Consider the following 27,785-nt stretch of genomic DNA (forward strand, 5'->3'; position numbering starts at 1 on the left):
AAAAAAAGCTGCGTTTGCAGGATGAACTGTGTCCTCCCGCTGCCTTGGCGGCTTATGGGACGCAGAAAAGACGCAAGACATCGCAGGTCTTTCCCTGCACTGATGATTTCAGCGCGCTGTTAAGAACAATGGCGCAATTTACGCAAACCTTTTGCTGTGCCAAGTAGGTTCAGGCTGCATTATCCTTTCACGCCTGCCACTGATGAACGGTGGTGTGTGCCACCCCCGGTGGATCACGCAATTGCGGTTTTGAACAAATCCACTGCGATTCCTGCAGAGGATACCCCGGTGTTCCGAGATGCCACGGATAGGAGAATGGAGTCTCTTGCCCGTCATACTTATTCTGTTACGGGTTCGATGCTTAAAGCTCGGTTTGCCTCTCTTATGGCAGCCCAGGCTGTCGCAAATTGGACGCAGGTGCTTAGGCGCGTCCTAGTGGCTGATTCGGCCTCGCCGGCGACATTGGATATGGTGGATCAAATCCATCAGGGTGTCATGTACCTGTGTGATGCGGACTTGGACTTAGTGCCGTTGGCTGCACGTGTACAAAGCGTGGCGGTGTTGTCTCGCCGCCTGGTTTGGTTGAAGTGTTGGTCGGTGGACCAATCTTCGCGCAAGACCTTAGCCAATCTGCCTTATGATGGATCTCGCCTTTTTGGGGAGTCCTTGGATACGTTGCTAAAGGGGATCACGGGCGGTAAGAGCACGCTCTTGCCCCACTTCCCCAAGGCTAAGGGGGCTCCTGGTAAGAAGCATACTAATTTTCGGCCTCCTCAGGGGTCCTTTCGTGCCTTTCGGTCGCACTACAAGGGCAAACCGTTCAAGGGTCAAGGCTCCCAAAAGAAGCCGTGGTCTGGTAAACAGAAGTCCGGTCAGTCCGGACCCGCTGCCCATAACAGTGCGGCCTGAAGGGGTGCCCTCACCCAGTTCTGGGGTGGGGGGACGCTTGCTCGGTTTTCTTCAGCCCTGGCTGGCCCGCGTGCGGGACCGGTGGGTTCAGGAAATCGTTTGATCTGGCTACAAGATCGAGTTTCTCTCTCGGCTGGAGAGCAGATTCTTTCCCTCAAATATTCAACTGTCTCCGGAGCGTTTGCGGGCCCTGCACTTAGCGGTGCGGGACCTGAGGGCTCAGGGAGTGGTGGTTCCGGTGCCTCATCGGGACAGATTTCGGGGGTTTTATTCCAATCTGTTCACTGTGCCCAGAAAGGAGGGCAAGGTTCGTCCAATTCTGGACTTAAAGGCTTTGAACCGCTTTGTGCGGGTTCGCAAGTTCCGCATGGAATCCCTGCGGTCGGTGGTGGCTGCCCTGGTTCCGGGGGAATTCATGGCCTCCATCGATCTGAAGGATGCGTACCTTCACATCCCGATTTTCGAGGGTCACCAGAGGTTCCTTCGATTCGCCATTGCGGAGGATCATTACCAATTCGTGGCGTTGCCTTTTGGTCTCGCCTCGGCTCCTCGGGTTTTCACCAAGGTGCTTGCACCCGTTCTGGCTTTGTTGAGAGCTCAGGGCATCTCTGTCCTGGGGTATCTGGATGACATTCTGGTTCGGTCTGCGTCCAGCCAGGGTCTGGAAAAGGACCTGTCCGTCACGATGCAAACTCTGCAGGAGTTTGGTTGGACGATAAATTTTCCAAAGTCGATGCTGAGTCTGTCGGTTCGTCTTCCCTACCTGGGAATGATCCTGGACTCGATCCAGGCGAAGGTCTTCCTGCCGGAAGACAAGCTCAGGACTCTTCAGGAGGAAGTCAGGTCCCTCAGGGACAGTCCGTGCTCGTCCCTCCGGACGTGCATGAGATGTCTGGGATTGATGGTCTCGGCTTTCGAGGCGATTCCCTTCGCCCAGCTTCACACGGGGGGTTTCCAAGTGGAGATCCTGTCCAAGTGGGACGGGCGACCCCAATCTCTGGGTCTTCTAATTTCGTTGAGCCTTCGCACCAGAAGGGATCTTCTGTGGTGGCTCCAGTCCCCGATGATATCGGGGGGCAAGTCCTTTCGTCCTATCTCATGGACAGTGGTCACCACGGATGCCAGCCTGTCGGGCTGGGGTGGTGTTCTGGGCGTTCTGTCCGCCCAGGGAACTTGGTCGGAGGGGGAGTCCTCCCTTCTGATCAACATTCTGGAATTGCGTGCGATAAATCTCTACCTTCGTCGCTGGACAGACCGGCTGCAGGGCTGTTCGGTTCGGGTGCAGACGGACAATGCCACGGCGGTGGCCTACATCAACCACCAAGGGGGCACCAGGAGTGCCCGAGCGGCTCGGGAAGTGGCCGACATTCTGTCCTGGGCCGAGACTCATGTCCCGGCGATAACGGCAGTTCACATTCCGGGGGTGGAGAACTGGCAGGCGGACTATCTGAGTCGCCAGACCCTGGATCAGGGGGAATGGTCTCTCCACCCGGCTGTCTTCCAGATGTTGTGCGCGAAGTGGGGTCTTCCAGATGTGGACCTGTTCGCGTCTCGTCTGAACAACAAGGTGAGAAGGTTCGTGGCGAGGACGCGCGACCCTCGGGCAGACGCATCAGACGCGTTGGTGGCCCCGTGGCATCAGTACAGACTGATGTATGCGTTTCCACCGATTCAATTGCTGTCTAGGTTCCTCAGCAGGTTTCACTCGGAACGCAGCACAGTGATTCTTGTGGCACCGGACTGGCCTCGCCGGTCCTGGTACGCAGGCCTCGTGAATCTGGCGGTCGACGCCCCATGGCGTCTACCTCTTCAAGACGATCTCCTGTCTCAGGGCCCGATATTCCATCCTGCTTTACAGTCGCTGGCTTTGACGGCCTGGCTGTTGAGACCGAGGTCCTGAAGGATAGGGGTCTCTCCCCTGAGGTCATTCACACTTTGATCAACGCGAGGAAACCTTCCTCAGGGAAGGTCTATTACCGTACTTGGAAGGCCTATTTTGCCTGGTGTGAGTCCAGGGGTTTTCCACCTCGCACGTACTCGGTTTCTCGAGTGTTGTTCTTCCTTCAAACGGGTGTCGACCAGCGTTTGGCGCTGGCTACGGTCAAGGGTCAGGTGTCTGCGCTGGCCGTTCTTTTTCAACGTCCTGTGGCTTCTAACTCCTTGGTTGCCACTTTTGTTCAAGGAGTGCGGCATCTGGTCCCTCCTAGGAGGGAACCTCTGCCTCCTTGGGACTTGAATCTCGTTCTATCTGTGTTACAACGTGCTCCTTTTGAACAGATCAGGGAGATCTCGTTGTCCATGTTGTCCAAAAAGGTTGCCTTTTTGGTGGCGATCACTTCGGCTCGCAGAGTGTCGGAGCTGGCGGCTTTGTCCTGCAAGTCTCCGTATCTGGTCATTCACTTGGATAAGGTGGTCTTGCGAGCTAATCCTTCTTTTCTTCCGAAGCGAGTTTCGGCATTCCATCTCAATGAGGATATTGTCTTACCTTCGCTGTGCGCGAAGCCTAAACATCCGAAGGAGGTGAGGTTGCACTCTTTGGATGTTGTTCGGGCGATAAGGGTTTACCTTAAATCGACTGAGTCTTTTCGCAAGACGGATTCTTTGTTTATCCTTCTGGAGGGTCCTCGGAAGGGTATGGCGGCGTCGGCTTCTACCATCGCCAAATGGATCAGACAGACCATTGAACAGGCATATGCTTTGCAGGGAAAAGTTCCTCCTGTGCCTGTGAAGGCGCACTCTACTAGATGTCTGAGTACGTCTTGGGCCTGTCGTCATGGGGCTTCTGTGGCCCAGGTGTGTAAGGCGGCGACCTGGTCGACTGTACACACTTTCACAAAATTCTACAGAGTAGATGTTCAGGCATCGGCAGATGCTTCCTTTGGCCGCAAGGTTCTTAGTGCGGCAGTTCCTTAGGGTCCTTTGTTTTTTTCATGTTGCCCAGCTGGTGTCCTTCCTTTGGTAAGGTTCCTTTCTTTGATGTGGAGACTGCGTTGCCTTACGGCGCGGCTGTGTTTCCCACCCCCTCATGTTTGCACTGCTTTGGGACGTCCCCATTGTGACGAATATGAAGAGGCGGCGACTGTCGGAGGACGTAAGAGAAAACGGAATTTCTCTTACGTCCTCCGACAGTCGCCGCCTCTTCATATTCGTCACATATGGGGTATTAGACTTTGCTCCGAAGGAGTAGCTAGGCAACAGAATATGTTAACAATAAAGCTTTAACATATCCCACCCTCAAGGGGTGGTCCCCTCAGTCAATACCCTCCTACTTCCTGCAACCATATCTCAGTTTTAATGTCTAGCTTGTCAGGAGTGGCTGGCTCTCTCTGTGCTGGGACTTTTTGTCCCAGACTCTTTCTTCTTTTTGATATTTTGTTTGAGTTTTCTCTCTACCTTTACTTAGCTGTTATTTTTGTCAGCATTAGTTAGTTCTTCGGACGAAGAGGATCATGCGGACTGGGTCTCGGGCTGATCCCCCTGGTCGCAGGTCGTGGGTCAGTGGCTTCCCAGTCTGTCATCGAGCGTTCAGCCAGGTAACGCTCCTGGCACGGTGAACGACCCATCCCTGTTCGGTGCAGGGATGATTGGTGTGGTGGCTACCTCACCGGACGCTGTGCGGTTTCTGAACCGCCATTGTGTGCGTCTTGAATTGCGACTCTCCCTGCCTCATGTGCAGCGGCTTGTTCGCCTGTGCGGGTTCCCCACGCCATGTGAGGTAAGTGTATCTATGTGGGGACCTGTCTGTCTGGGGGGGGTCTCAGTCTGGGACTGTGTAACCTGCCTTTAATCACACTGCTTGTCTCCCTATCTCTCGGCTGCATGCTGTGGGCTGCAAGGGGGGGGGGAGCTGTATGACACTGAGTATGTCAGGCTGGGCAGTGTGAGGAGCTGTGTGCTGTGGGGCATGTTTTTAATGGCATGTTGGGGCATATACAGCGATCGCTGCGGCGATCTAACATGTATCCCTATAATGGGATAATATTGTGTGTGATGTTATGCACTGTGGAGCGGCGATTTCGGCGCCAAACGACGCCATTTTACCGGCGCCCGCTCCGGCCGCATGGTTTACATGCACGGCGGCCATTTTCTTGTAGCCTCCATGGGCTTACATAGAGCGCCCTGGCAGCATCATTTCCTCTCTCCTGGAAGCACCGATCGAGGCAGCAGCAGCAGCGGAGTCTCCTCAGGTTTTATCCTTCTATTCCTGTGTTCCATTGCCTGTATTCAGTCTGTATATTCCCTGTGGGGGTCTCATTGTGCCTGAGTGTGGTGCGGTGGGCTGCGCTTGCCGCGCTTGCTGTAAGGGGGCAGTTAACCCTTGGTTGTCTGGCATACAGGGGCAATGGATTCTCAGGAGGGCAAGTTTCCCACAGTATTGGTGGAAAGCCAGGGGACCGCTGTTTCCCCCCCAGGGGGGGATTTAGCCACTATTGTGGCTGGCCTTGCTGCACAGGTGCAAATGCTGGTGGCTGCTCAATCTACTAAACGGCCCAGAGTTGCTCTGTCCTCTGATTCTGAGGGTGAAGGTGATGGGGCTGTTCTGGCGGGGACCCCCCTATCGGGGTCCCGCTCCTCTCTTGATCTAGTGGGGTCTGAGGTAGAGGCTGAAGTTGAGGGGGTTGGTAATTATCCCCCTGGCTCGCCTGAAGAGCTTGCAATCATGGATGAGTTGATTGCTTCCATTAAGCAGACGCTACGTTTGCAGGACGAGGTGTGTCCCCCAGCTGCCTTGGCGGCTTATGGGACGCAGAGAAAACGCAGGACGCCGCAGGTTTTTCCCTGCAATGCTGATTTTCAGCGCGCTGTTAAGGACCAATGGCGCGATTTGCGCAAGCCTTTTGCGGTACCAAGTAAATTTAAGCTGCGTTATCCTTTCTCGCCTGCCACTGATGAACGGTGGTGTGTGCCTCCGCCAGTGGATCATGCTATTGCGGTTTTGAACAAAGCCACTGCGATCCCTGCAGAGGGATCCCCTGTTTTCCGTGATGCCACGGATAGGAGACTGGAGCCTCTTGCCCGTCATACTTATTCTGTTACGGGTTCTATGCTTAAGGCTCTGTTTGCTTCTCTCATGGCGGCCCAGGCGATCGCAAGTTGGACGCAGATGCTTAGGCGCGTCCTAGTGGCCGATTCGGCCTCGGCGGCGACCCTGGATATGGTGGATCAGATCCACCAGGGTGTCATGTATCTGTGTGACGCGGACCTGGACCTGATTCCGTTGGCCGCGCGTGTGCACAGCGTGGCGGTGTTGTCTCGCCGCCTGGTTTGGTTGAAATGTTGGTCGGTGGACCAATCTTCACGTAAAACCTTAGCCAATCTGCCTTATGATGGGTCTCGCCTTTTTGGGGAGTCCCTGGATGTGTTGATTAAGGGGATTACCGGGGATAAGAGCACTCTCTTGCCCCATTTCCCCAAGGCTAAGGGGGCTTCTGGGAAGAAGCATGCTCATTTTCGGCCCCCTCAGGGGTCCTTTCGTGCCTTTCGGCCGCACTACAAGGGCAAACCGTTCAAGGGCCAGGGCTCTCAGAAGAAACCCTGGTCTGGGAAACAGAAGTCCGGCCAATCCGGACCTGCGGCCCATAACAGTTCGGCCTGAAGGGGCGCCCTCACCCAGTTTTGGGGTGGGGGGACGCTTGCTCGGTTTTCTTCAGCCCTGGTTGGCCCGTGTGCGGGACAGATGGGTTCTGGAAATCGTTCGATCTGGTTACAAGATCGAGTTTCTCTCTCGGCCAGGGAGCAGATTTTTTCCCTCAAATCTACAACTGTCTCCAGAGCGACTGCGGGATCTGCACCTGGCGGTGCGGGACCTGAGGGCTCAGGGAGTGGTGGTTCCGGTGCCTCATCGGGACAGATTTCGGGGGTTTTATTCCAATCTGTTCACCGTGCCCAGAAAGGAGGGCAAGGTTCGTCCAATTCTGGACTTGAAAGCTCTGAACCGCTCTGTGCGGGTTCGCAAGTTCCGCATGGAATCCCTGCGCTCGGTGGTGGCTGCCCTGGTTCCGGGGGAATTCATGGCCTCCATCGATTTGAAGGATGCGTATCTTCACATCCCCATATTCGAGGGTCATCAGAGATACCTTCGATTTGCCATTGCGGAGGATCGCTACCAGTTCGTGGCGTTGCCCTTTGGGCTCGCCTCGGCTCCGCGGGTCTTCACCAAGGTGCTTGCACCGGTTCTGGCATTATTGAGAGCCCAGGGCATTTCTGTCCTGGGGTATCTGGACGACATTCTGATTCGGTCTGCGACCAGTCAGGGTCTGGAGAAGGACCTGTCTGTCACGATGCAAACTCTGCAGGAGTTCGGTTGGACGATAAATGTTCCAAAGTCGACACTGAGTCCGTCGGTTCGTCTTCCCTATCTGGGAATGATACTGGACTCGGTGCAGGCGAAGGTCTTCCTGCCGGAAGACAAACTCAGGACTCTTCAGGAGGAAGTCAGGTCCCTCAGGGACGTTCCGAACTCGTCTCTGCGGCCGTGTATGAGATGTCTGGGATTGATGGTCTCGGCTTTCGAGGCGATTCCTTTCGCGCAGTTTCACACGCGGGGTCTCCAGGCGGAGATCTTGTCCAAGTGGGACGGGCGACCTCAATCTCTGGATCTTCAGATCTCGTTGAGTCATCGCACCAGGGAAAACCTTCTGTGGTGGCTCCAGTCCCCGTTGGTGTCCGGGGGCAAGTCGTTTCGTCCGATCTCGTGGACGATAATCACCACGGATGCCAGCCTGTCGGGCTGGGGTGGTGTTCTGGGCGTTCTGTCCGCCCAGGGGACCTGGTCGGAGGGGGAGTCTTCCCTCCCGATCAACATTCTGGAATTGCGTGCGATAAGGCTCTGTCTTCATCGCTGGACGGACCGGCTGCAGGGCTGCCCGGTTCGGGTGCAGACGGACAATGCCACGGCGGTGGCCTACATCAACCACCAAGGGGGCACCAGGAGTGCCCGAGCGGCTCGAGAAGTGGCCGACATTCTGTCTTGGGCCGAGACTCATGTCCCGGCGATAACGGCGGTTCACATTCCGGGAGTGGAGAACTGGCAGGCGGACTATCTGAGTCGCCAGACCCTGGATCAGGGGGAATGGTCTCTCCACCCGGCTGTCTTCCAGATGTTGTGCGCGAAGTGGGGTCTTCCAGATGTGGACCTGTTCGCGTCTCGCCTCAACTACAAGGTGAAGAGGTTCGTGGCAAGGACGCGCGACCCTCGGGCAGACGCGTCGGACGCGTTAGTGGCCCCGTGGCATCAGTACAGGCTGATGTACGCGTTTCCACCGATTCAGTTGCTGTCCCGGTTCCTTCGCAGGTTACACTCGGAACGCAGCACGGTGATTCTTGTGGCACCGGACTGGCCTCGCCGGTCCTGGTACGCAGACCTCGTGAATCTGGCGGTCGACGCCCCCTGGCGTCTGCCTCTTCGGGACGATCTACTGTCTCAAGGACCGATTTACCATCCTGCTTTACAGTCGCTGGCTTTGACGGCCTGGCTGTTGAGACCGAGGTCCTGAAGGAGAAGGGTCTCTCTCCAGAGGTTGTTCATACCTTGATCAACGCGAGGAAGTCTTCCTCGGGAAAGGTTTATTACCGTACTTGGAAGGCCTATTTTGCCTGGTGTGAGTCCAGGGGGTTTTCACCCCGCACGTACTCGGTTTCCCGTGTGCTGTCTTTCCTTCAGACGGGTGTCGATCAGCGTTTGGCGCTGGCTACGATAAAGGGTCAGGTGTCTGCGCTGGCCGTTCTGTTTCAACGTCCCGTGGCTTCCAACTCCTTGGTTGGCACTTTTATTCAGGGTGTGCGGCATCTGGTTCCTCCTAGGAGGGATCCTTTGCCCCCTTGGGACTTGAATCTAATCCTGTCTGTGTTACAACGTGCTCCTTTTGAACAGATCAGGGAGATCTCGTTGTCTATGTTGTCCAAAAAGGTCGCCTTTTTGGTGGCGATCACTTCGGCTCGCAGAGTGTCGGAACTGGCGGCTTTGTCCTGCAAGTCTCCGTACCTGGTTGTTCATTTGGATAAGGTGGTCTTGCGACCTAATCCTTCTTTTCTGCCGAAACGAGTTTCGGAATTCCATCTTAACGAGGATATTGTTTTGCCTTCGTTGTGCACGAAGCCTAAACATCCAAAGGAGGTGAGATTGCATTCTCTGGATGTTGTTCGGGCGATTAGGGTTTACCTTAAATCGACTGAGTCTTTTCGAAAGACGGACTCCTTGTTTGTTCTTCCAGAGGGTCCTCGGAAGGGCATGGCGGCTTCCGCCTCTACCATTGCCAAATGGATCAGGCAGACCATTGAACAGGCCTATGCCTTGCAGGGGAAGGTTCCCCCTGTGCCTGTGAAGGCGCACTCTACTAGATCTCTGAGTACGTCTTGGGCCTGTCGTCATGGGGCTTCTGTAGCCCAGGTGTGTAAGGCGGCGACTTGGTCGACCGTACACACTTTCACAAAATTCTACAAAGTAGATGTTCAGGCATCGGCGGATGCTTCCTTTGGCCGCAAGGTTCTTAGTGCGGCTGTTCCCTAGGGTCCCTTGTTGGGGACTCCTGGCTGTTGGGATAAGTTTTGTATCCCCTGGTTTTTTGTCTTTTCCTGGGTTGTTGCTCCTGTTGAGCACTTATTTTTGCTGTTGCCCAGCTGGTTTCCTTCCTTTGGTAAGGTTCCTTTCTTTGATGTGGAGACTGCGTTGCCTTTCGGCGCGGATGCGTTTCCCACCCCTCATGTTTGCACTGCTTTGGGACGTCCCCATATGTGACGAATATGAAGAGGCGGCGACTGTCGGAGGACGTAAGAGAAAACGGAATTTTTGTAAAATCTTACCTGTAAAATTCCTTTCTCTGAGTCCTCCGACAGTCGCCGCCCCCGCCCCTCTTTTGGGGTTTGAATGTATACTCTACTGCTATTCCACTAAAACTGAGATATGGTTGCAGGAAGTAGGAGGGTATTGACTGAGGGGACCACCCCTTGAGGGTGGGATATGTTAAAGCTTTATTGTTAACATATTCTGTTGCCTAGCTACTCCTTCGGAGCAAAGTCTAATACCCCATATGTGACGAATATGAAGAGGCGGCGACTGTCGGAGGACTCAGAGAAAGGAATTTTACAGGTAAGATTTTACAAAAATTCAGTTTTTTGTAAAATCTTACCTGTAAAATTCCTTTCTCTGAGTCCTCCGACAGTCGCCGCCCCCGCCCCTCTTTTGGGGTTTGGTTGTATACTCTACTGCTATTCCACTGAAACTGAGATATGGTTGCAGGAAGTAGGAGGGTATTGACTGAGGGGACCACCCCCTGTGGGTGGGATATGTTAAAAGCTTTAATGTTAACATGTTCTGTTGCCTAGCTACTCCTTCGGAGCAAAGTCTAATACCCCCATTGTGACGAATATGAAGAGGCGGCGACTGTCGGAGGACTCAGAGAAAGGAATTTTACAGGTAAGATTTTACAAAAATTACGTTTTCCCTCGGGGTCAACTAAGAAGGACTCGAAGCCTTTCAGGACCTTTTCAGGAGGATCCAAACTAACCTGGTCTAGCAAGCCAATCTCTAGATCTGTGGACAAGGCTCCTTCAGCATGAAGGTGCGCCCTCACCCGTATCAGACGTGGGGGGACGTCTTCGCTGGTTTCCGAAGCCTTGGACTTGCCGAGTGCAAGATAAAATAGTCCATAAAGTCATTTGGTCCGGCTACAAGATCGAGTTTCGCTCTTGTCCCCCAGCAAGGATTTTTATTTCCAACTTGTGCCTGTCATCAGACCGCTTACAGGGCCTTTTTGGGGTGGTACAAGACCTGTTCCTTCAAGGGGTGGTTGTCCCGGTTCCGACTTCGGAACGTTTTCAGGGTATTTACTCAAACCCGTTTACAGTTCCTAGGAAGGCAGGCAAAATGCGTCCAATCCTGGGCTAAACTGCTTTGTGCGGGTACAGAAGTTCAGAATGGAGTCTTTTTGAACGGTGGTGGCATCCCTGCATCAGGGGGATTTCCTCGCCTCTAGCGATATCAAGGATGACAACCTTCTCTTTCCAATATGTGCCGGTCACCACTGTTTTCTCCGCTTTGCTGTGGGAGAGGAGCATCATCAGTTTGTGTCATTACCCTTTGGTCTTGCCTCTTCTCCTCTGGTCTTCACAAAAGTGTTAGCCCCGGTGCTAGCCTTGCTACGCCGATGGGGGATCGCAGTACTGGACTACTTGGATGATCTCCTTCTGCGAGCTGAGTCTGATTTGGCCTTAGCCATAGAGTTTATTCTTCTTGACAAACTCCAAAATTTGCAGGCTGCTATTTGCCACCTGCTGTCCAACAGATGGTCGTCCCTCCGGACTTGCATGTGGTTCCGTTTTCACAGTTCTATATTAGTTCCCTAAAAAGGAGATTCTCACCAAATGGGACAAGACTCACCAGTCTCTGGAAAATCAGATCCGGCTGAGTTGAGGAACGAAGGAGTTCTTGATATAGTGGCTTCGTTCTCCGGCGCTTCAGCTTTGGAAAATCCTTCCTCCCCTTGTATTGGACAGTGGTCACCACAGATGCCAGCCTGTCCGGATGGGGAGCCGTCCTTGGCAAGCACTCTGCTTGGGGGATCTGGACACTGAAAGAGTCCAGACTACCGATCAATGTCTTGGAACTCCCATTGATCAGACTGTGTCTTGATGTTTGGACTGATCGTCTTCAGGGTTGTCCAGTGCACATTCAATCGGACAATGCCAGGCAGTGGCTTATTTCTATGCTCAAGGGGGCCCAAGAAGTGTCCTGGCAGCTCTGGAGGTAGCCGGCATTCTAAGATGGGCAGAACGGTTTGTTCCAGCCCTCTCCACCGTACACATTCCCGGGGTGGAAAATTGGCAGGCGGATTATCTGTCTGCAGGTGTTGCACCACGGGGAGTGGTCCCTTCATCCGGAGGTGTTTCATCAGCTGTGTCGTGGATCTGTTGGTGTTTTGGCTCAACAGAAAGGTGCAGAGGTTTGTAACTCGGTCAAGGGATCCTCTGGTGGATGCCATAGACGCGCTAGTGGCCCCGTGGGGTTAGTATCGGCTGATTTATGCCTTCTCTCCTCTCAAGCTTCTACGCAGGATCGAGGCAGAAGGGATTACGGTTATTTTAGTTGCTCCAGACTAGCCTCACAGGGCTTGGTATGCCAATCTGGTGCGGCTGGTCACCGACGTTCCTTTGATGCTTCCTCTCAGGGAGGATCTTCTGATCTCCTTGCTGCAGTGGTTCGGCTGGAGGATCGGATGTTTTATCATTCGGGGGTACGTGCCTCGTGTGGCTGAATCGGGCCAAAATTTTTAGGTCGTGGCTTTGCGGCCTACTCGCGGCTTGACGTACCAAGCTGTTAGAGCTGCTGAAACAGAGCTACTGACGGGTATCGGCTCCCCCTGTCGCCGCCCTGTGTGATCTGCTCCACTAAGGCTCCTGTGCTGGCCGCTGGGTGCTCTCAAAATTTAGGCTGCAGCTTGCGGCCTACAAACCCAATTTCAAAAAAAGTTGGGACACTGTATAAAAAGAACGGACTGATTTACAAATCTCATAAACTTATATTTTATTCACAATATAATATAGATAACATATCAAATGTTGAAAGTGAGACATTTTGATATGTCATGCCAAATATTGGCTCATTTCGAATTTCATGAGAGCTACACATTCCAAAAAAGTTGGGACAGGTAGCAATAAGAGGCCGGAAAATTTAAATGTACATATAAGGAACAGCTGGAGGACCAATTAGCAACTTATTTGGTCAATTGGCAACATGATTGGGTATAAAAAGAGCCTCTCAGAGTGGCAGTGTCTCTCAGAAGTCAAGATGGGCAGAGGATCACCAATTCCCCCAATGCTGCGGCGAAAAATAGTGGAATAATATCAGAAAGGAGTTTCTCAGAGAAAATTGCAAAGAGTTTGAAGTTATCATCATCTACAGTGCATAATATCTAAAGATTCAAAGAATCTGGAATAATCTCTGTGCGAAAGGGTCAAGGCCAGAAAACCATACTGGATGCCCATGATCTTCGGTCCCTTAGACGGCACTGCATCACATATAGGAATTCTACTGTAATGGAAATCACAACACGGGCTCAGGAATACTTCCAGAAAACATTGTTGGTGAACACATTCCACCGTGCCATTCGCCGTTGCCAGCTAAAACTCTATAGGCCAAAAAAGAAGCCATACCTAAACATGATCCAGAAGCTTAGGCATTTTCTCTGGGCCAAGGCTCATTTAAAATGGACTGTGGCAAAGTGGAAAACTGTTCTGTGGTCAGACGAATCAAAATTTGAAGTTCTTTGTGGAAAACTGGGACGCCATGTCATCCAGACTAAAGAGGACAAGGACAACCCAAGTTGTTATCAGCGCTCAGTTCAGAAGACTGCATCTCTGATGGTATGGGGTTGCATGAGTGCGTGTGGCATGGGCAGCTTACACATCTGGAAAGGCACCATCAATGCTGAAAGGTATATCCAAGTTCTAGAACAACATATGCTCCCACCCAGACATTGTCTGGTTGGGAAGACCTTGCATTTTCCAACATGACAATGCCAGACCACATACTGCATCAATTACAACATAATGGCTGCGTAGAAGAAGGTCCTGGGTACTGAAATGGTCAGCCTGCAGTCCAGATCTTGCACCCATAGAAAACATTTAGCCCATCATAAAGAAGATGCGACAAAGAAAACCTAAGAAAGTTCAGCAACTAGAAGCCTTTATTTGACCAGAATTTGACAACATTCCTATTCCTAAACTTGAGCAACTTGTCTCCTCAGTCCCCAGACATTTGCAGACTGTTATAAAATGAAGAGGGGATGCCACACAGTGGTAAACGTGGCCTTGTCCCAACTTTTTTGAGATGTGTTGATGCCATGAAATTTAAAATAAACTTATTTTTCCCTTTAAAATGATACATTTTCACAGTTTAAACATTTGATATGTCATCTATGTTGTATTCTGAATAAAATATTGAAATTTGAAACTTCCACATTATTGCATTCTTTTTATATTCACAATTTGTACAGTGTCCCAACTTTCTTGGAATGGGGTTTGTACTTGGTCACGACCTACTAGGCCACGCGGCATGTTTGGGTGCCGCCATTTGGCCTCAGTGAGTTTAGCGGAAGCCCCCAACTCTCTCCCTGGGTATCTGCCGGACTGTGAATCTGGGCTAATGCGCCTGGGCTTTCACTGAAATTAAGGCCGGTGTCTGCGAACTGCTGGGCCATATAGTCAGCCCGGTGCCTTTCTTGAACCGGGCGGCGCTTCATTTTTAGTGACAGTCTAGCAGCCATTCTTGTGTGGGCGTGGGTACACCGTGCCTGCGTCACGGCAAGCGCTCCCCTCCCCTCCCCAAGGGGGCTATGTGTTATGTCCTCTATGGAGGGCTACCCACTTGCTTTTTTGCGGGGTCCAATAGGTGGTACTTTTGTGGACCTCTGGCTGGCGTCTCCTTGCGGGACTGAGGTCGACAGCCTCCCATTCTTATGTTTTCAGGGTGAGCCTTATCGGATCTTTCCTTTTGTGGGGGGGGGGGGGGGACCACCTGTTTGGATCCTCCCTGGATATCGTTAAGCAGGATTTCAAAACAAGGGATCTAAGTCTGTAAGGACCTTCTCCGGAGGTACCAATAGGGCCTGGTCTGGTAAGCCGAGATTGGGTCTTTGTGGACTCGTGGACCTCCCTAATTCATGACAAGTAGGTCCACAAGCTGCGTTGGTCCAGCTACAAGATCGAGTTTTGAGCTTATCCTCCAGAAATGTTCTTTCCTTCCTACCTGTGTTTATCCCTATACCGCCTGTGTGGTCTTTTCGCGGTGATGCAAGACTTGCTACTACAAAGGGTCATTGTTCCAGTCTCAGAATCATTTTTTTTTTCATAGGTTTTAGTTAAACATGTTTACAGGTCCGAGGAATGAAAGCGATGTATGTTTAATATTGGACCTCGAAGCTCTGAACCTCTTGTGCAGGTACAGATGTTCGAATGGAGTCCATTCGTATGGTAGTGGCATCCCTACATCAGGGGGGATCTTCTGGTCTCTACCAATTTTAAGGACGCTTATCTTCATATTCCGATATATGTCAGTTATCTGCGCCGCCTCCGCTTGCTGGGGTGAGGAGCATTATCAATCTGTCTTTTCTGTGCTCCTCAGGTCTTCACAAAGTGTTTGCCGCTGTATTGGCATAGTTGCGCCAGATTTGGCTTGCGGTACTGGAGTACCTGAATGAACATCTTCTGTGAGTAGAGTCTCTGACTGCTCTGACAGACAGTTGGGAGATTACTGTGCGGTCTCTGCAGGAGTTCGGTTGGAAATGTATTTTCTAGGTATTGTCTCAGGGGGTCTGGACTCTGGAAGAATGCAGACTACCGATCAATATACTCAACAGCAAGGTGCTTAGGTTTCTGGAACAGTCTCAGGATTCTCTTTCCGATTCCACAGATGCACTGGTGGCTCCTTTGGGGCCAGTATCGTCTGCTATATGTCTTTCCTCTTGTAGAACTTCTGCCAAGATTCCTACGTAGCTTTGAGGCAGAAGAGATTAAGGCTATCCTAGTGGCTCCAGACTGGCCTCCCCTGCCTTGGTGTGCAGATCTGATATGATTAGTCACCAATGCTCTTTGGAGACTTCCTCTTAGGAGATCTGTTTTCAATCTTCCATCTTGCCTTACAGTCGGTATCTTAACGGCTTGGCTGTCAGTAGCCTGGTGCTGAACGATAGAGGGTTGTCTGAATCGGTGATTCCCACGCTGCTGCAGGCTAATAAATCTACTTCTAGGAACGATTTACTGTAGCTTTTTAATTAGCGTACTTTGCAGGTGTGAATCTCTTTAGTTCCCCCCTCCGCTCCTTTTCGGTGACTCGGAGTTTGGCTTTACTCCAATGAGGTGCTGAGCAGCATCTTGTCTCGGGTACCATTAATGGCCAGGTTCGGCCTTGGAGGTTTCTTTCAACGTCCTTTGGCAACACATTCTTTGGTTCAAACTTCTGTCTGTTCAGAGGGTTTTCTACTTGGCTCCCCCAGTGCGTTCCCCATTGCCCTTGTCGGATCTCAACTTGGTGCTGTTGGTTCTTCAGTACTTGCCGTTGAAAAATATTTGAGATATTCCTCTGCTTACACTGTCCCAGAAGGTAGCCTTCTTGGTGGCTTTTTCTTCTGCACATAGTTTTGTCTTGTCGTTCACCTTGATGTTTCACAGAGATAAAGTGGTGCTTCGAACTGGTCAGTTGTTCCTTCCTAAGGTTGTTAGTGGTTTCCATCTGAATGAAGACATGGTGTTGCCTTCCTTGTGTCCTAAGCCTAGGCATCCTTAGGAGATTGCCTTGCATTCTCTGGCTCGGGCGTTCAGGGTGTACCTGGCGGCTACCGAGTTGATTAGGAAATCGGACTCGCTCTTTGTCCTTATGGATGGACCTCCCAAGGGTTTGGCCGCGTTTGCCTGAATCATTTTTGTATAGATGGATCATACAGACGGTGGTGAAGGCTCAATCAAGGGTCAAATTCTCCTTTCCCTGTTAAGGCGCATTCTAGGCGGCTGCTTAGTGCCTCCTGGGCCTTTCGCCATGATGCGTCAGTGATGTAAGTTTGCAAGGTGGCCACTGGTCCTCTGTGCACACTGTCACAAAATTTTTACAAAATGGATGTGCTGGCCTCGGCGGATACTGCTTTGGTTGCAAGGTTTTACTGGCTGCTGTTTGAGAGGACTAGTCCTCTTTGAGGGTGTATGTTTCAGGTGAGCTCCAGTTGCCACTGGTTGAGCTCCAGTTTACATAGTTGGCTAGGTTTAGCCTTTGGGAATTTATTTCTGCTGTGTTTTTTCCAACCCCTCATGTTTTGTCACTGCTTTGGGACGTCCAAATAGTCAAGAAGATTCTGGATCTGTGTCCGTCAATGAACGAAAGAGAAAATTGGAATTTTGTTTTACCATAAAATCCTTTTCTCTGATGTTCATTTACAGACACAGCACCTACCCTCTGTTGAGTTGGGTTCTATTTCTTCTGACACTGATTGCATCAAATCTGAGTGGGAGTATATCCCCTGAGACTGCCCCATAGGCGTGGTAAAGATTTTTTTCTGCCTAGTGTCCTACTCCTGTAGGGGTCAACATAACCCAATGGTCAAGAAGATTCTGGAGCTGTTCGTCAATGAACATCAGAGAAACTGATTTTTACGGTAAGACTAAAATCCAATTTTTTCTTGCTAGCGTTTGAAGGAGATGGATCTCTTCTCCCTTATGGAGAAATTACACTTGGCTCAACTAGTATATTGGTTTATACCTTTGGACTCTTCAATCAATTTTTTAATTAATTATTTTCTGGTTTGGGAACCGTAACCGGACCCCACACCTCTGGGATGGCCTGTAATGTTGCTTTGGGCACTTGATCCTTCACAGGTGATCACATTACCTGTGGTTCATCCCTGTGGAACCTAGACCCTAGACACCTTTAGGGGTTTTGTCCCCTGTGACCCGTATTCCTGGACCTTATATAGTGATAAGCATTATGGACTGATAAGACCGGGTTCTCCTGTATTACTGACAGTTGCTGTTAACAAAAAAAAGCCCAAGTTTTTTTTTTTTATGTATTTAGTTCATAGTGCAAACTTTTCAAACTTGGTGCTGAAACTCAACACTTAGAGCTTAGTCTTAGGTGGATAACCAGGTTTTGTATCTCTCCACTGGTTTCACGCTTACTGACCCTTTGACCTAGATATGGTACTTAAGCTCTTCCTTCTGTCCAGTGACCATGAGGATCATGAGGGTGGCTACATTCTCCTTTCAGACTCCATTATCCTATATTCTGTACTGTACTTTGTGAATACCCCACAGGGAAATAACCTCAGCAACAGCAATGAAGGAAACCAGGCAGAAGGGATCTATGGCAAAACCTCAGGTAAACATTTGTTCTGCCGAAAGCCCTATAATGACAGTGCTTCCCTTGCACTGGATCAGGAACCAATTTTAACACTGATGTCTGGATCAGTGGGATTCTCCATGAGAGTTCAATGCTCTTGGTGGCCTCCTTTGATGTGGTTTCATTCACTTAAATCCATTCATGGCAACTCCAGCAACAACTTCTTGTTAACCTTCAACATTTATGCTCCCTCAGCCTTCAACATTTATGCCCCCTCTCTCTCAGCTACCCATGCCCCTGTTCAGTCAAGCAATGAATTCTCTAGCTTCGTAGATCCCCAGCACAGCCTTTACTTTTGAGAAGTCCTTTCTTCCTTCTCGCTGGAAAGTGAGAACATGTCAGTCTTTCAGGCTGGTGAGGAATGTTCCAGTCCCTCACATTTCAGGGAACATGGTCATCGTGGAAGCCAAGCTCCCCATCAACATATTGGAACTCTGCAGCACAGGTCCACTCTGATACAGGAGCTCCCTATCAGGGTGCAGTCAGAGAATGCCAGGGCCTACATCAACCACCAAGGGGGTCACAAGAAGTCATGCAGCTTTAAAAGAAGCAAGCCAGTTCATCTGTTGGACAGAAACTCCACATGCGGTAATTTCTGCAGTCCACATCTCTAAAATGGACAACTAGAAAGTGGATTACTTCAGCCGTCAATGCCCTAATTAAGGGTAATGGTCCCTTCAACTTGACATCTTCAGCCTAATGTCTGAATTTAGGGATCAAAGATGTGTTGATATCTTGGCCTCCAGATTCAACGACAGACTGTTTATGGCAAGGTCCAAAGATCCCCAAGCCCTGGCATTGGATTGCTTTATAATCCCTTGGTTTCAGTTCAGGGTAATCTATGCCCTACCTCCAGTGCATATTCCACCTTGTACTTCACAATATAGAGTAAGAAAAGAGGCCAGTGATTGTCACTTCACCAAGTTGACCCAGGAGATTATGGTACACAGACATACTCAGTCTTCTAGGACACAACCCATTTCCTTTTCCCAACAGACCAGACCTGCTGTCCCAGGGATCTGTGTTCAATCCTATTTCTCAGTCACTAGATTTAATGGCATGTGGGTTGAAGCCCAGTTCTTACGAGAAAGAGGGTTCTGTAAGTCTGTCATTCCTATCTTGCTAACCGCAAGGAATGCCACTTCCAGAAAGATCTATTCTCATCCTCTGCATATCCTCCTTTGCCTTCCTCCAGTCTGGACTTGACCAGAACTTTGACTTAAGCACCCTGAAGGAACAGGTTTTCGCCTTGTCCATTCTCTTTCAAAAACCTCTGGCTTCACTCTCCCTTTTTATTTAATTTTTCAATTAATATATTTTATTACTTGCTGTGCCCCCTCCCTCTCTAAGCACTTACCCAACTCATTGATTCATTCAGCGCTCCTGTCTTCTCCCTTATTTCCCTCTTCACACTGGGACTGACTGGAAGCAGTTGCAGCCATTGGCTCCTGTTGCTGTCAGTAAAATTCTGTGGAGAGGTAGCAGGGGTCGGGGCTAAGCTGCACTGTGTTTGTAATTATATGCTCACAATCTGGCTTGAGATGAAGCCCGCATACCTGCCCCCATAGCAATTGGCTTGCTATGGTGTTAGACAGAGAAGATTTATGAGCGGACAGAGTCTGTGCTCCATTGCACAGAACAGGTAAATTACATGTTTTAGTAAAGGAAAAAAGAAAGCCTTTAGAACCACTTTAACTGGGCATGATGCATTTGGCAGGTGGTGCTGCCTGCCAAACATGCCCTTTGAAATCAATAAGCTTGCCCTGCAAATATGTGCCAAGGATATTGCAATGTAAAATCCCTCTTGAGATTGAGGGACAAAAGAAGCAGGCATTCAGGAATCGGCAGCAATTGAACACCAGCAAACTGTTCGTTATGGGCAGCGAGCGTGAGCAGGTTATAGTCCAGAACTAGGCCTCGCTATGACAGTGCCCCGATGGATGGGGACGAGCCTGCGAGGGGTCAGTCTCGCTGGGTCGCATTGACCTGGAACGCCCTGAGTCGCAGCTTCCCCTTGGCTGACAGCACCCCCATCGCGGGTGGGAGTTGTTCTGTTTTGGAGTGGCCCCCACCTGGTACCCTCAGTTCCCTGGCATCCTGGGGGAATAATCTGGTGTACCCCTTGGCATTCCTCTACATCTAGCATGTTTTACCTTGGGTTTCGGTAATAATGCGGCCGTTATGGCGTTTATTTGAGGGGGTTGGTTTGCCCTGGGTGAGTCCCAGGCTTCGAACCTTTTAGATGCCTATTCTGGAAACCCTTTGGGGGGTCCTGGAAGACTGCATGGGGGTCGCCATTTTGCTGTGGTTCATGATCTGGGTTCCCATTAGTTTGCATTAGTCTTCCCATTAGTCTTCCTCTTCCTGTGCAGACAGTTTCATTTTTACACTGATCAGGCTGGATACTTCTCGGGGGTCTGGTAACGTTCCTGGGTTTTCCGGTGGATTTGTTCCTCTTCTGCTCTTATTACATAATCAGGGATTGTGAATCCGCAGTAATAGCGGTGGTACTGCATTTTTTGCGGTCTTAAAGGGACATTACACAACATTTTTCTTATATTTGAGCAATGGAGTCCCAGGATAAAAATTCACCTTCAGACCCCCTGGAAGTGACTGCGGGACCTACCTGTTCAGTCACAGCCAAAAATTGCAGTTTTTTTGGCAAAGCCTAATATCAAAAGTGGATTTTGTCATTTCTGGTGCTGTCAGCCGCAAATGCCTTCCGCCCTCACCTCCATCGGCAGAGTCTTCGGACTCTGAGACATAGGGCGGCACAGTGGTGTAGTGGTTAGCACTTTCACCTAGCAGCAAGAGGGTCGCTGGTTTGAATCCCAACCACGACACTACCTGCCTGGAGTTTGCATGTTCTCCCTCTGCCTGCGTGGGTTTCCTCCGGGTACTCCGGTTTCCTCCCACACTCCAAAGACATGCTGGTAGGTTAATTGGATCCTGTATAAAAAAATTGGCCCTACTATGTATGTATGTAAGTTAGGGACCTTAGATTGTAAGCTTCTTGAGGGCAGGGACTGATGTGAATGTACAATATATATGTAAAGCGCTGCGTAAATTGACAGCGCTATATAAGTACCTGAAAAAAAAGAAATCATGAATAAATAAAAATAATATATGGTAGCCGCGGACACAGACCACGGGTCGATGAGGGGTCGATGTCTTCACATTCTGAGGGTGAAGAGGACCTGTCCTCATTAGCTGACATGCAGTAAAACGCATTGGTGGAAGCCCTGATAGTTTCTATGCTGGAAACCTTAAAATTGGCTGATGAACCTACAGCGTCAGATACGCAGGTGTCTTTGGGCTCCTGCAAATCCCGTAAATGGGGCAAGGTACTCCCTTTTCCAGAATTGTTTCATGCTATTGTGGATGAACAATGGCAACACTTTAAGCACATGTTGGTGGTGCCTAAGTGTTTTGCACGCCATTCTCCTTTTGCCAAGACGGTGTCCAATTGGTGGACTGTACCACTGAATGTGGATTCTCCGGTGGCCAGGTTGAATAAAGCGACTCTGGTACTGGTGGAAGAGTCTCCAACCTTTCCAGATCCCGTGGATAGACGGGTGGAATTCTTGTCCCGCCATTTACATGTGGCAGCAGATCACATGTTAAAGGCTATCTTTGTTAATGTTTTAGTTGCGCAGACTGCTACTGAATGGTTGAAGTTACTGAAAAGTAACTTTGAAACAGTACGGCTTTCCCCTGCGGTACTGGAACTAATAGACCAGTTGGCCCAAACCCTGGTGTTCATGTGTGATATTCATGTGTGATACGTCCCTGGACTCGGCTTTGTTGGTGGCCAGGACGTCAGCAGTGGGGATTGCTATTAGGCGCTATCTATGGCTAAAATGCTGGTCAGCTGACCAGGCTTCTATCAAGGCTTTGACTGATCTTTTAACAGGGGGAGAGGCTATTTGGATCCTCCCTGGATGAGTTGAGCAACGTTATCAAGGGGGGGATGGTTAAGAGCACTAATCTGCCTGAATCCTCGAAGGGCAAGGTTGCCGTGTTCTAGGCGGGAGCCTTCCTTTACTGCTCACAAACATCTTTTTCGTGCCTCCGCGTTGCAAGAAAAAGGTGAACCGTTTAGGTCTTCTGGGGTTCCAAGAAGCCATGGTCGGGTAAACTCTAAGTCCGACCAATCTGGACCTGCAGACAAGTTCTCGGCTGCATGAACGGGCGCCCTCATCCAAGTCTGGAGTGGGGGGACGTCTTCGATTTTGTTTATGAACTTCCTTGATTCAGGAAAAATGGGTTCACAAACGGATCCGATTAGGATACAAGATAGAATTCCGTTCTTGTCCGTTGGACAGATCCTTCCCGTCCAGTCTTCAACCATCCCCAGTCCTGTTAAAGGACTTACGAGGGGCGGTACATGACTTTCTACTGCAAGGAGTGATTGTACCAGTTCCCGCTCAGGAACATTTTCAGGGGTTTTATTCAAACCTATTCACCCTGCCCAGGAAAGAAGGCAAGGTGCGTCCTATCCTGGATCTCAAGGCCCTGAACCGCTTACAGAGGTTACAGATGGAGTCCGTCCACACATTAGTAGCGTCTCTGCATCAGGGAGATTTCTAAGCCTCCATAGATATCAAGGACGCATATCTACACATCCCTATCTACGCTGGACTCCTGCGGTTTCTTCGCTTTGTGGTAGCAGAGGAGCATTATCAATTTGTGGCATTACCCCTTGTTCACGCCTCCGCTCCCAGAGTGTTTACCAAGGTACTAGCACCAGTATTGGCACTGCTGCTCCAGCGGGGGATTGCGGTCCTGGGGTACCTGGACGATCTCCTGTTGAGAGCGGACTCTCATTCAGCCTTGTTGGGGGATCGGACGATCACAGTCAGAGCTCTGCAGGAGTTCGGTTGGAACATCAGTTTCCAGAAATCCTCGCTGACTCCGGTTCTGAGACTGGATTATCTGGGCTTGACTCTGGATTCAGCCTTGGCAAGGGTTTTTCTTCCCCCAGACAAGCTTCAAAAGTTGCAGGGGGGCGATTCAGATGTTGTTGGACAACAATCTGTTCTCTCTACGAGTTTGCATGCGAGCCTTGGGTCTGATGGTATCGACCTTCGTGGTGATTCAGTTTGCTCCGTTCCATACAAGGCCGTTGCTAAGGGAGATCCTTGTAAAATGGAACGAGGATCAAAAGTTCTTGGATTCTGGGATTCGGTTGAGCCACAACACAAAATCTGCTCTGTTGTGGTGGATTCAGTCTCCAGCACTGTGCCAGAGCAAGTCCTTCATTCCGTTGTTTTGGACGGTAGTAACCACGGATGCCAGCCTGTTGAGCTGGGGCGGGGTGCTGGGGAAGCTCAGTGCCCAGGGTACTTGGACGATGGAAAATTTAAAACTTACGATATTTGTAGCTCAGAGCGATAAAGCTTTGAGTCATTGGATGACTCGTCTGCAAGGTTGTCCAGCTCAAATTCAATCTGACGACGCCACGGCTGTGGCTTACAGCAATCGCCAGTGGGGGAACCAAATGTGTCTTGGCGGCCAAGGAGGTGACCGAGATTCTGGCCTGGGGCGGAAAGCTTTGGTTCAGCCCTCACTGCTGTACACATTCCAGTTGTGGAAAGCTGGCAGGGGGATTACCTGAGTCGTCAGGTGTTGGATCAAGGGGAGTGGTCACTACACCTGGAGATTTTCCGCCTCCTTGTGTGTTCGGTGGGGAGGTCCATCTGTTTGCGTCAACAAGAAGGTCCAGAGATTTGTTTCCAGGTCTCGAGATCTTCTGGCTGACGCCACAGACGCCCTGGTGGCTCCTTGGGGTCAGTATCAGCTCATTTTATGCATTTTCCCCTTTGAAGCTACTGCCGAGGCTTCTGCACAGGATAGAGGTGGAAAACATTCCGGTCATTCTGGTGGCTCCACACTGGCGTTGATGGTCTTGATACGCAGACCTGATAAGGCTGGTCGCCGATACCCCTTGGAGACGTCCTCTCATGGAAGATCTGCTGTCTCAAGGTCCAATCTTCATTCCTTCTGTACAGTCTCTGGCTTTAACGGCATGGCTGTTGAAAGTCAGGTGTTGAGACATAGGGGTCTTTCTGACTCTGATTCCTACCCTGTTGAAGGCTAGGAAGGCGACTTCTAGGAAGATTTCATAGTACATGGAAATCATACATTTCATCATGTGAATAGCTTGTTTTCTATAGCTAGGGTTTTAGCCTTTTTGCAGCAGGGGATGAACAGCGGTTGTTTGGGTACTATCAAAGGCCAATTTTCGGCTTTTGCTATATATTTTAAAAACCCGTTAGCCACGCATGTCCTAATCCAAACTTTTATCCAGGCAGTGCGCCATGTGGCTCCTCCGTTACCTCAGTGGGATCTAAATCTGGTGTTATCTGTTCTGCAAAAGCCTCCTTTTTACAAAATTCAGGAGATTTCACTGCTTTCTTTGTCTCAGAAGTTTGCATTCTTGGTGGCGATCACTTCTGCCCACAGGGTATCTGAATTTGCGGTGTGGTCTTGCCGCTCACCTTATCTGGTGGTACACAGGGATAAGGTGGTACTCAACCTAATCGGTCATTCCTTCCTAAGGTGGTTTCTGATTTTCATCTGAATGAAGACATAGTGTTGCCTTCACTTTGCCCTAAACTTCAGCATCCTAGGAGTATGCCTTGCATTCTTTGGATGTGGTTCGGGCGATCAGGGTTTATTGAGAGACCACTGAGTCTTTTAGAAAATCTGATGCTTTTTTTGTCCTTACTGATATAGAGCCTCTTAAGCTTTTCGCTATCAGGCATTGGTGCTACAAGTTTGCAAGCTGTCAACTTGGTCGTCTGTGCATACGTTCACAAAATTCTACAAAGTTGATGTGTTGGCATCCGCGGATGCTTCTTTCAGCCTCAAGGTTTTGCAGGCTGCAGTTTAAAAGAGAACTCGGTTTAGTTTCTCTTTGAGGGTTCAATTTTTTCCTGGTGAGCACCAGTTGTTCCTTGTTGAGCTCCACGTTTCCTTGTTTATTACGTATGGGCAAGTTTTTGGACTTTGAATGAGACACCAGCTGGTTAAGGCTGTGCGTCTCCATCCCTGATATGAAAATTAAGAAAAAAAAAAATGTTGAGACTTTGAATGAGGTCCGTGAGAACAACGTTGTTCTTGCGCACCTCGTTAAAAGTCCCAACTTTGTTTCTTAATTTCCATGTTGCCTGGTTGATCAAGTTTAGCTATTGGGGACTTGCGTTTTGTTTCTGCGTTGTTTCCCCACTCCTCATAATTATACTGCTTTGGGACATCCCTATGAGTCATGAAGATAAGAAGCTGTGTCTGTCGATGAATGATAAAGAAAACTGGATTTTTGTAAGAACGTAAAATCCTTTTCTCTGAAGTTTAACAGATGCAGCACCCGCCCCTCTACTTAGGTATGGATTTTTTTTTGTCTTCTAAACACTGCTTGCAACTAAACTGATAGCAGAGTCTGAGGGGTAATGCCTGCAGGGACAGCCCCCATAAGCATTGTTACATTTTTTCCCCCCCTGCCTAGTGCCTATTCTTAGAAGGAAGAGCATAACCATATGAGCCATGAAGATAAGGACATTCGTTTGTCGAACTTCAGAAAAAGGATTTTAGGGTAAGTTCTTGCAAAAATCCAGATTTTCTCTTATCCATTGACGAACACAGCCCTTATGCTTCTTAGACCATTGGGTTATGCTGCCCCCTACTGGAGTAGTACTAGGCAGGAAAAAACAGTTTACCACACCTACGGGGGCTGTCCCTATAGGCATAATTCAACACATCCTGCTCCAGCATACCAGTTTTTCTGCCTAGTGAAGGAGTAGAACCTAGGTTTCCTGCTGGGACTTCAATCTCAGTTTTTTTTTTATTCTTTTAATAATGTTTTGTTTTTATTTTCTTTACTCAGTTCTGCTAGTTAGTGTCCAGGGGGATTCCTCCTGGTGAACTACAAGCAATCCATCTACAAGAAACCGATCTGGTGTACTACAAGAAACCGATCTGTCCTCACTACCAACTTGCATGAAAGCCCTGGGTCTGATGGTGTCAACCTTTTGAGGCGGTTCCGTGCTCAGTCTCACTCGAGACCTCTGCAAAAGGAGATTCTTGCCAGGGATCCACAGTTTTTAGACAAAATGATTTGAGCCGACTCACGAGGTCTGCTTTATTATGGTGGATTCAGTCGCCAGCATTGTCAGGGCAAATCCTTTCTACCATTGTTTTGGACAGTGGTCACCACGGACACCAGCCTGTCGGGTTCGGGTGGAGTGCTGGGGAAGCTTTGTGCCCAGGTGACCTGGTCAACAGAGGAGTCTTCCTTACCAATCAAGATTCTGGAGTTTAGATTAATCAAGCTTTGCCTGATCCACTGGACGAATCGGCTATGTGGTTCTCCGGTTCGTATCCACTCGGACAATGCCATGGCTGTGGCTTACATCAGTCATCAAGGGGGCACCAAGAGTGTCCTGGCGGCCAAGGAGGTGGCCAAGATTTTGGTATGGGCATAAGACAATGTTCCGGCTCTTTTCCGCAGTCCACATTCGGGGTCTGGAGAATTGGCAAGCGGATTACCTGAGTCATCAGGTGCTGGATCAAGGGGAATGGTCCCTTCATCCGGAGGGGTTTCTTCGCCTCTGTGTCCTGTGGGGACCTCGGGAGGTAGACCTGTTTGCTTCTCCCCAACAAATATTTTCAGAGGTTTGTGGCCAGGTCTCGAGATCCTCTGGCCAACGCCACAGACGCCTTGGTGCCTCCTTGGAGCCAGTATCGGCTGATCTATGCCTTCCCTCAGATAAAAATCTTCCCAAGGCTTCTCCGCAGGGTGACAGTGGAAGGAATTCCGGTCAGTTTGGTGGCTCCAGACTGGCCTCATCGGTCTTGGCACGCCTGGTAAAAATGGTTGCAGATCCTCCGTGGAGAATTCCTCTGAGGGAGGATCTGCTCTCCCAGGGACCAATCTTCCATCCTGCCTTACGGTCGCTGACTTTAACGACATGGCTGTTGAAGGGCAGGTGTTGAGAGATGGGGGTCTCTCTGAATCTGTGATTCCTACCCTGTTGAAGGCTAGGAAGGCGACTTCTAGGAAAATTTATCATCGTACGCGGAAATCATACGTTTCATCATGTGAATCGCTACAGCTGCCCCCTCGCTTGTTTTCTATAGCTAGGGTTTTGGCCTTTTTACAAAAAGAGTTTAGCAGCGGTTGGCCTTGGGCACTATCAAGGGCCAAGTGTCGGCCTTGGCTGTTTACTTCCAACGTCCGTTGGCTGCTAATGCCTTGATTCGCACTTTTATTTAGGGGGTGCGTCATCTGGCTCACCCACGGAGATCCCCGTTGCTTCCGTGGGATCTCAATCCGGTTTCGTCTGTTCTTCAAAAGCCTCCTTTTGAGAACATTAGGGAAATTTCTCTGCTTTCTTTATCCAAGAAGGTTGCCTTTCTGGTGGTGATTACTTCTGCTCGCAGAATGTCTGAGTTGACGGCGCTGTCATGCCGTTCAGCTTGTTTGGTGATCCACAGAGATAAAGTGGTATTCCGACCTAATCCGTCTTTTTTCCCTAAGGTGGTGTCTGATTTCCATCTAAATTAAGACATTGTGTCCTAAGCCTCCCAGGGAAATTGCTTTGCACTCTGGATGATGTTCGGGTGGTCAGGGTTTACCTGACGGTCACTGAGTCTTTTAGGAAATCAAATGCTTTTTTTTGTCCTTACTGTGGGATCTCGTAAGGTTTGGCTGCGTCTGCTGCGACTATATCCAGATGGATAAGGCAGACTGTTGTTCAGGCTTATTCATTTAAGGGTGAGATTCCTCCTTTTCCTGTGAAGTTTTCTAGAGCGCTGAGTGCCTCTTGGGCTTTTCGCCACTAGGCCTCAGTAGTGCAAGTTTGTAAGGTGGCGACTTGGTAGTCTGTGCACACATTGACAAAATTCTACATGGTAGAATTATTGGCATATTCGGATGCATCCTTTGGCCGCAAGGTTTTGCAGGCTGCTGTTTAAAGCGACTCATTTGTTTCTATTT

General features: G+C 50.0%; 1 protein-coding gene across 1 annotated transcript in view; it reads left to right on the forward strand.

Annotated features, from left to right (window-relative positions):
- The window catches only part of PIWIL2 (piwi like RNA-mediated gene silencing 2), a 727,256-nt gene that overhangs the window by 110,147 nt on the left and 589,324 nt on the right, over window positions 1-27,785 (forward strand). The gene's annotated exons all lie outside the window — the stretch shown is intronic.

Source organism: Pelophylax lessonae, assembly GCF_965119305.1.
Source record: "Pelophylax lessonae genome assembly, chromosome: 4".
Lineage (NCBI taxonomy): Eukaryota > Metazoa > Chordata > Amphibia > Anura > Ranidae > Pelophylax > Pelophylax lessonae.